Source organism: Oreochromis niloticus, linkage group LG7 (genome assembly GCF_001858045.2).
Source record: "Oreochromis niloticus isolate F11D_XX linkage group LG7, O_niloticus_UMD_NMBU, whole genome shotgun sequence".
NCBI classification, from domain to species: domain Eukaryota; kingdom Metazoa; phylum Chordata; class Actinopteri; order Cichliformes; family Cichlidae; genus Oreochromis; species Oreochromis niloticus.
The window spans coordinates 10,539,206-10,548,507 of record NC_031972.2 but is presented as its reverse complement, the minus strand read 5'-3'; the positions used below and the strand labels follow the sequence as shown (position 1 = coordinate 10,548,507).

The following is a 9,302-nucleotide window of genomic DNA, read 5'->3' as shown; positions in this document are numbered from 1 at the left end:
GTTATTTACAAGTTTCTGACCACTTATAAAATGTGTTCAATGTGCTGCCCATTGTGCTAGATTGTCAATGCAACCCTCTTCTCCCACTCTTCACACACTGATAGCAACACCGCAGGAGAAATGCCAGCACAGGCATCCAGTTTCCGTAGTTTCAGGTGCTGCACATCTCGTATCTTCACACCATAGACAATTGCCTTCAGATGACCCCAAAGATAAAAGTCTAAGGGGGTCAGATCGGGAGACCTTGGGGGCCATTCAACTGGCCCACGACGACCAATCCACTTTCCAGGAAACTGTTCATCTAGGAATGCTCGGACCTGGCACTCATAATGTGGTGGTGCACCATCTTGCTGGAAAAACTCTGGGAATGTGCCAGCTTCAGTGCATAAAGAGGGAAACACATCATCATGTAGCAATTTCAAATATCCAGTGGCCTTGAGGTTTCCATTGATGAAGAATGGACCCACTATCGTTGTACCCTATATGCCACACCAAACCATCACTTTTGTTGTTCCAACAGTCTTGGAGGGATCCATACAATGTGGGTTAGTGTCAGACCAATAGCAGTGGTTTTGTTTGTTAACTTCACCATTCACATAAAAGTTTGCCTCATCACTGAACAAAATCTTCTGCATGAACTGAGGGTCCTGTTCCAATTTTTATTTTGCCCATTCTGCAAATTCTGTGCGCCAATCTGGGTCATCCTCGTTGAGATGCTGCAGTAGCTGGAGTTTGTAAGGGTGCCATTTGTGAGTAGCTAATATCCGCTGAAGGGATGTTCGACTAATGCCACTCTCCAGTGACATGCAGCGAGTGCTATGCTGTGGGCTCTTGCTGAATGAAGCTAGGACAGCCACTGATGTTTCTTCATTAGTGACAGTTTTCTTGCGTCCACATTTTGACAAATCCAACACTGAACCAGTTTCACGTAACTTAGCAAGCAGTTTGCTAACTGTAGCATGGGAGATGGGTGGTCTCGTAGGGTGTCTTGCATTGAAATCTGCTGCAATGACCCGGTTACTGCGTTCACCAGATATCAACACAATTCCGATCCGCTCCTCACGTGTTAACCTCTTCGACATGCCAATGGCTGTGAACAAAGAGAAACTTGTAAATAACTCATGAAAGAATAAAGTTACGTTGAAACCAAGCACACCATTGTTTTTCTTGTGACATTACCAATAAGTTTGATGTGTCACATGGCCCTCTTCCTATTGAAAAAACAAAAGTTGTATCCAAGATGGCCGACTTCTAAATGCCCACCATGGTCACCACCCATCTTGAGGAGTTTGCCCCCTCACATATACTAATGTGCCACAAACAGGACTTAAATATCACCAACCATTCCCATGTTATTACGGTGTATCCATATAAATGGCCCACCCTGTAGAATCTAGAGCTGGTTTGGCCAACTCCAGGCCTCAAGAGCCGGTGTCCTGCAGGGTTTAGATCTCACCCTGGGTCTACACACCTGAATCACATGATTAGTTCATTACCAGGCATCTGGAGAACTTCAAGACATGTTGAGGAGGTAATTTAGCCATTCAAATCAGCTGTGATGGATCCAGGACACATCTAAACCCTGCAGGACACCGGCCCTCGAGCCCTGGGTTTGGACACTACTGATCTAGAGAAAGTATATCATGCCAAGATAGGAATTATGATGCTGTATGAGGAAGTCATGAGTGGCAGGTGGTTCAGGACATACATAGGACAGCCATAAAAGGACAGGCAAGGCGGTGGTGACGTGTGCAGTAGGAATAACAGGTGAGCTCAAGGTGGGGGTGGGATTACAGGGAACTTCTCTGAGCCCCTTCTGGAGGGTTTGATGGATGGGTTGACAGATGAGGTCATACAGGATTCTCCATGTACTGTGATGTTTGCAGTTTATATTGTGATCTCTAATGTGAACACAATGAAGACAGCCTCGAGGAGGAAGAAGCATACTCTAGAGAGAAGAGGAATGAAAGGCAGTAGAAGCAAAATAAAAAATGTGTGTGTGAATGAGAAGGAAGCTACAAGGAGCAGAAGTAGTAAAGAGGGATGAGTTTAAATATTGTGTGTCAACCATCCAAAGCAACAGACAAAAGAAGTCGGGAAGAGCGTGTTGTAGTGGCGTGGACAGAGACAAATGCCAAAGTCTAATTTGTGACAGAAGGTTAAGAGCAGCAAAAATGAAAGGGAATGTTTACAAGATGATAGTGAGACCTGATATGATGTATAGTTTGAAGACAGGGGCACTAACAACAAGAAAGGAGCCCAAGCTGGAGGTGGCAGAGCTGAAAATGCTCTGATTTTTCACTTGTAGTGACCAGTACATTTACCATATTGCATAGAAACTGAACATTTAACCGTATTTTGTCTGACTACTCATTTTATTTTAGAATAAATCCTTATATAACAATAGACACTAGACTGATCCAAGTCTGTAACCATGCTTTAGGAAGGGATTCCTTCATCCAATGCAGAGCAACTAGCTAAACTTTAATCCCACATAGGTCCATTATCTTGTTAACAGTGTTACATCCTCACTGCATATGACTTTGGACACTATGGCTTCTCTGAAAAAGAAGGAAACAAATGAAAGATGCTTGACACACTTGTACAACTCACAAATGCACACGTTAAAAGCAGATAACAGCAAGCTGGAGAAGAAATGTCGTTGCACTAATTTGGAAAATCTTTATTTGGGCTGGAAAAATACTCATGTGAGAAAATATGTTTTCCAGTTAGGATGGGCGAGGCTTTAGTTGATTAATAACCTGGAGTGGAAGATTACTGTCACACCCCCTCCTCGGTCTGTGATTCTGACAATTACTATAACTCAGGGGTGTTGATTTATTTAAACTAACATAATCCTCGTTCTTCAACCAGGTTCCTGTAAGGCAGAGTAAATCAATTTGTTGAGAAATTATTAATTTATGTATTAATGGGGACTTAGAAGAGACCTAATGTTTAATAATCCACATTTCGCTGTTTTACTCTTTAGTGCAATTGCGGATACTATATTATTCTTTCTTTGTTTTTAATGTTTAAATCATTTTTGCTGATTTTAGTGTTGTTGTTTTTTTTGTTGTTGTCTGGAAGAAGACACAGTATCTAACGGGGTGGGGTTTTGGGGGGATAACAGGAGGAGAGAAGCTACTACTTGGCTACCACCTCCTGCAAATGTCTTGCCTCGGCTCACAAGTAAGGAATCTCCTCTTCCAAACTTTCATACTACAAATACAACTGCCATTCCTGGACCATCAAAATTTATGCTGCTCTCTCTATTGGTAAGCTGGTTTGTGAAAGTCAAATGGTTCAATAAAGTTTTTGCATCAACGAGAGTTGTTTCAAGTCTGCATCTGAGCCCAGAGTTGTATTTTGGTCTTTTCAGCCTTCTGACACAAAGACTCAAAAACACCATGATACTTTATGGATTCTTATCTGTCAATGTGGTGCTGAGTCTTGCTTTTAAGCTGAAATTACTCCCATTTCCAGTCATCTATATTCTTAAACACTGAAACATTTAAACCTTGTTTGACAGTGGTAAATAAACTTCTGTGTGCAAGATATTTGATACTAAATTTTTTCTCATGAAAACAAACTATCTTCTCAAAAAGCACAAAGATTGTATTTTTGGTCTCCTACTGGGATCTATCCTTCTTTTTTGCAGATTTGCAAGATTTCGTGTGACACTGAAGCAACTGATGTGAAGCGATATTATCAAGAGCATGTGTGCTCCAAGGAAAACACACTATTGATTGTGTGTTCTAAGGAGAATCTGCCAGCTGATGTTTCTACTGTATGTTCATGTTGGATTGTTGCCCGGGCCAACAGTGTGTAATGTGAAATGCAAAGCATTACAGTATGTAACAGTTTGAAATAACACATGGCCTTTACTAAGTTGGGAAGATATGATCAAATATAAATTTACTGTAAACTTTTTATAACAGTGTGGTGTGGTGCTGGATTGATTCTTAAAATAGAAACTGAAACCATTAATAATCCTGTAAAATCTTTTAATGAAAAAATCCCAACAACAACAATAATCAGTACAACTTTTTAATTTTCCAAATTCCTTGCCAGCAACAATCAACACAAAGGTTTCCAAACTCAAACAACTTTGACCTGTCAAAGACTATATTGATGTTTGCTGTCCAAAAACTGCTACATGAAAAAATATTCAATTAATAAACATTGGAAGAAATAAGACTACAAAATTATGTTAGATTGTCTGTCTGTAGATCTTTTAGACTTTGTCACAAGGGCAGTGTAACTGTAAATAGACATGACTGTTTTTTGTCTAAAAAAAAAAAAAACAAAAACAAAAAGGAAAAACATAGACCATCTAACAATGGAGTACCTATAAGTTCAAGATACTCTTGGATAACAACACCTTCATCAGACTGATTCTGGTTCTGGTTTATCCAAGGGCTGGAGGGTGGTTTTATTATTTACAGTTAAACTGCACCATTTATGATAACCTAAGATATGTGTTCCTGATGCAGGTAATGCACATACTTCACATTTCAGAAATACTATGCATTAAAAAGTTGAAATTTTCCTACACGCCAGGCTTTCTGGTGATTAAGTTTGGAGGAAAAAAATAGGGAAGAACATGGGCAACATTGAAACTTTCTCTGTCCAAGTTAAAATGCCACACCCTAATTATCTAACACTCTATGGGTTTGGAGGAGTGGAAGTAATACTGTGTGCTCATGTTTGCAGAGAACATTGAAAAGCTGTCACATTTCTGTATGTAAACATGAGTTTGAGTTGTGTTTTGTAGGGCTGTTGCATTTTAAAGTAGAAAGTTGGATTTTTCCATATTTCTGACATCTTTGGGAAGCAGCACTATTTGAGAACAGCAATAGGACATCAATTTTCTTTTATCTACTTTTTGTAGTTCACCTTTGCATGCATTCAGCTGGGGGTCCATAGAAGCACCTTTATATAATATAACGTAGCACCATATTTCTTATAATTTTCCTACTATACTGGGACCCAACCATGGACATGCATACACTCTAAAAACATGATTACCATTTCTAAATGTAGCATAATTTCAAACATTACAAGGCAAGTAATGAATATTAATACAGTACTTTACATGTAGATGATTTTTTTTTTTTTTATAGTACACATCAAAGAAAGTGCTAAAGTACAAAACTTCCTTGTTTTTTTTAAGTGTTAGTTAACATGAATATAGGACACACCAATGTATTACATTACATGAATATAAATTTACACACTTGCACATTTTCGGTATCCACTCAATTTTTAAAAGATTAGCAAACATTTATATCCCTACATTTCCCACTTCAAAACTCTGATGATGAAAACTACAGACAACAGCAGCAGGTCTTCTTCAGTACGTGTACATTCACATCACTCTGCCTGCACAATCACAACCATATAAACACATACAGTTTGAGTTCTATCTCTGTTTCTTAAAAAAAAAAATACTATGGTAAATTATGATGGATATGAATATATTATCCAAATTTATAGCAGTGATCCCAGTAGTTCTCAGATGACTATACTGAATCATTGCCTACTGCTAAAACAAAGTACAGGAATAAAAATCAGAAGATACAGTGTAACTGTGAAGATGCTTTAAGGCGCCAGGGTTGGAAACATTAGCTCCAGTTAACAGTCCAGATTTATTTTTAATCAAGCTATTAATTAAAATCCAACAACCTGTAGCCCTCAGCCTATAGCCTTATCTTTTCTTTTACTGTCCATGGATGTTGAGATAGTCTTATCTGCTATAAAGAACCATACCAGTAGTCGGCATGTGGGTTAAAAAAATATACATTAAAAAATAAAGCAGTGCTTCCCACCACAATCAGGTGGATTTTTATACAATAAATGAGATGACTTAAGGCATGCAAAATTTTACCCTCATACTATGAAAACTGTCGAAGTTACAGGCTCTCAAAGTGCATAAATTATCCAGATTTTTTTTTAGCCCTCATAACTTCATAAATACAAGAGATGGCAACAGGAAATTTACAATTTTAGCAGAAGGGCCTGGAACACATGTACAGTTTGAACCAGAAAAAAAGAGAACTGCATCAAATTTAAGTTTCATAGGAATTGGATATTTTCCACCAAGGTTTAGTAAAGTTAGTAAAAGAAACATGCTATCTAATGTCAAAAGAAAATAGATACGAGCAATGAAGCAACAAACTGAAAAGAGAGTAAACCAGTGGGTGTAGAAAATGATTTTAACACAGAAGGAATCAAGGAAAGAAGAAACTTGGTATAAAAATGTAGGTAAAGGAGACTTTTCAGATACTATATCATTTTTGACCACCACCTATCCCAAATGGTTATATGACCCTTGAAAAAGTGCATTTTTGGAAAATATTAACATTTAGTAGACATTAAACTGAAGGGTTTTTTGTCCTCTTGAAACTATATTGTACCCAATGACATTGATCAAATTGCTTAAATTTCATTTTAAAAACAAAATCATGCTGAACAAAAGTACCACTTAGTTCAGCATGATTTGTTAATTGTGACACTTGCAGTGAATGAAACATTGATTAAAGTTTTTACCAGAACCTAAATGAAAATTTCATGTCGCAAACTCCTGTAATTATGAAGTTATGAGGGCTCGAACATTATGGAGAAAAAAATACTGCTAATTGGTAAAAGTTTGGACCCACCCAATGTACTTTGAACTATAACTTAAACAGTCATTTGTTTTGTTTTTTGACTGATTTTCTATGGAAAGCCCCTGAATGACACTAAAGAGAACATATAGTAAATGATAAACAGATTTATACTTATGTAGTGCTTTTTTACTCTGAGTACTCAAAGTGGTCAAATATGGCTCCATAAGATGCTTCTTGTGCTTTCATACTTCTGTGATTGTGATTCTGACAAATTCTGACATATATGATAGTGTTCAGAGCAAGCTTGACAACGCATAATTTAAACAAGAAAATTCCACCCTTTACCTGGGAAGCAAACAAATAAAATTCATGCAAATTTAAGGTAATGAATTTCATGTATTACCATGGTCTTCGTCAGCAAACTGGCAAATTGATCTCAGGAAGTTTTTGAAAGTTTGTGTGGGCCTTCTGTGTTTTGTTTTTTTGTGTGTCTCAAAAGTTGGATGCACTGTTACAAATTAAAAAGCTAAGTTTAGTTAAACTTAATAACCATTTTGTTTTCCAATTTTTCACTATCTGTCCACCACTTTCTGTCAGGAATCTATCCACCTTTTGAAATTATGTATTATTATTATTATTATCATTATTATATGTTTTAGGAACAGAACTTTGCTCTCTGGAGCTAACTGTAGGAAAAATGGAAAAGACAATGGAAAACTATACAGCAGAACTAAAAACCTCTTTTCTTCTTCATTTCCTTGCTGCTTGACATCCAGATAAAAATCTCTTTGTAGATCTATCTAATCTTTAACACCAATTCATACCTTTGCTATTTTAGCAGATGTGGGTTAAAATATGCTAAAGTGAACAAACACACAATGACATTTGAATACTCAGAGAATTAAGCGTTGTCTGATTAATGTTAAACACAGAATTTGCTTTATATGTTAGTGATTATAACACAGTGCCATTGGGTGGGAGGATGGTAGCATAGTTTATGTAGAACTATGCACAGATCAATATGGACTACAGCACAGTTTAACATAGGTTTAGAATTCAAAAAGGCTTTTCTCTTTTCAAGTGACTAGGTGTAGTCGCAAGAGAATACAGCTAAAATATTTTTGTTATGTGTCAATTATTCTTCAAAAAATGCCATATTTGACATTTTTTCACCAGCAGTTCCATGTTCAAGTACGAATATCTTCACATTGTTCATGTCAACATAATAGAATAATCCTGACATGAACATTTAATTTCACATTATTCTGTTAGATTCTAGTCTCGGTACGAAGGATAATGAAAATTTTATATAGCATTTGCATGAATATACACATATAGATGTTAAACTATTGAGAGCCTCAATAAGAAGCTGTCAAAAACCAATACAGACAATGACAGGAGTTTTGAAGCACACATCATCAGATTCTACAAGCAGAGAACTATGATTGTCACTTTACACCAAAGGCATAGCTAGAGATGGTTCCTCTATGTCAACTGATTACAAAGCAGCAGAACAAAAGTGCAGCTTTTATTTAAAGTGCTGTTGATTTTGGAATTTTCAAAACAAATCTCCATCATGATTTTAAACAATGTCACATTCCACCTCTAACATAATACTTTGTCTTTATGTCAATATCTTGGCCTCAGCCAGTCATTGACATAACCAATATCTAGGGTAGATGAGACAATTTTCCTAATTCTGTGACAATCAATGTTGAATCACATTTCACTAATGAGTTAATTAAATTATTACATATCATGTAATTTTTAAAATAAACTGTGCTTTGTACCCAGGTTTATATATACTTTGCCATTTATATGAAAATAAAACAACTCTTCACTAGATCAGACAACAGACACACCAAACCAATCCTGTGCTTTTCAAGCACAAAGGCATTCCAAGAATTGGCTACTAAAACTACAAAAAAAAAAATCATAACTCTTTTTTAAATTCTTTTTCCTTTTTCCCCTTCTTCGTTTCACTAAATCTCAAATCCATGAAACAGATATGACACCTGCACTGAGACAAAGAGCCCAAAACAGACATGAGGTATCAAATATTAACTTTTGACTTGTTTCTGTTCAGATATACACTTGACAATTAGCTCTGACACCTCTTCATATAAGCATCAGCATCCCGTGGGAAATATGACTTCCTACATGAGAATTTAAAAAGCTGCCCACCTCAGTCAAAATAAACTTCAAACAGTCAACGTATTTTAGCTTATTAGGACCAGTACTTTAAAAAAATACTGTCTAATCTCAAAGGGTGTACCTTAACTCCAGAGGTACTTTCCTTGTAAATTTCCATATTAGAAAGGAATATCATGTTGTAGCAGATGAATCTATTTAATTGATTGAGTTTATGCTTTAAAATCTACTGAAGATAAAACTACCTTTACCATGTCCACATTTAGAGTTCAGGTACTTCAATTTTTAGGTTTTTTCTTTTTAAAGACATTAAGGTTGATCTATATTTTTGCCTTGTCCTGATATGATGCTCAAGTCTAAGTCTGGCTTGGGATCTTTGTCAATGTGACCAGCTCTGCTTTCATGCTGGGCACAGAATGCACACCTAGGCAAATATACAGCAAAATGTCATCCAAGCTCATGAATAGCAGCACTTGCATGGATTTTAAGGACTTCAAGTCAAAAATGAACTTACTCTTACATTTACACTTTCAAAAAATTTCA

General features: G+C 36.5%; 1 long non-coding RNA gene across 1 annotated transcript; it reads left to right on the top strand.

Annotated features, from left to right (window-relative positions):
* The first annotated feature begins 1,554 nt into the window (after nt 1–1,554).
* On the top strand, nt 1,555–4,576 carry LOC102078147 (uncharacterized). The gene is made up of 3 exons (XR_265882.4): nt 1,555–1,767; nt 3,131–3,275; nt 3,659–4,576. It is a non-coding gene; the product is annotated as an uncharacterized LOC102078147 (long non-coding RNA).
* The last annotated feature ends 4,726 nt before the right edge of the window (nt 4,577–9,302 follow it).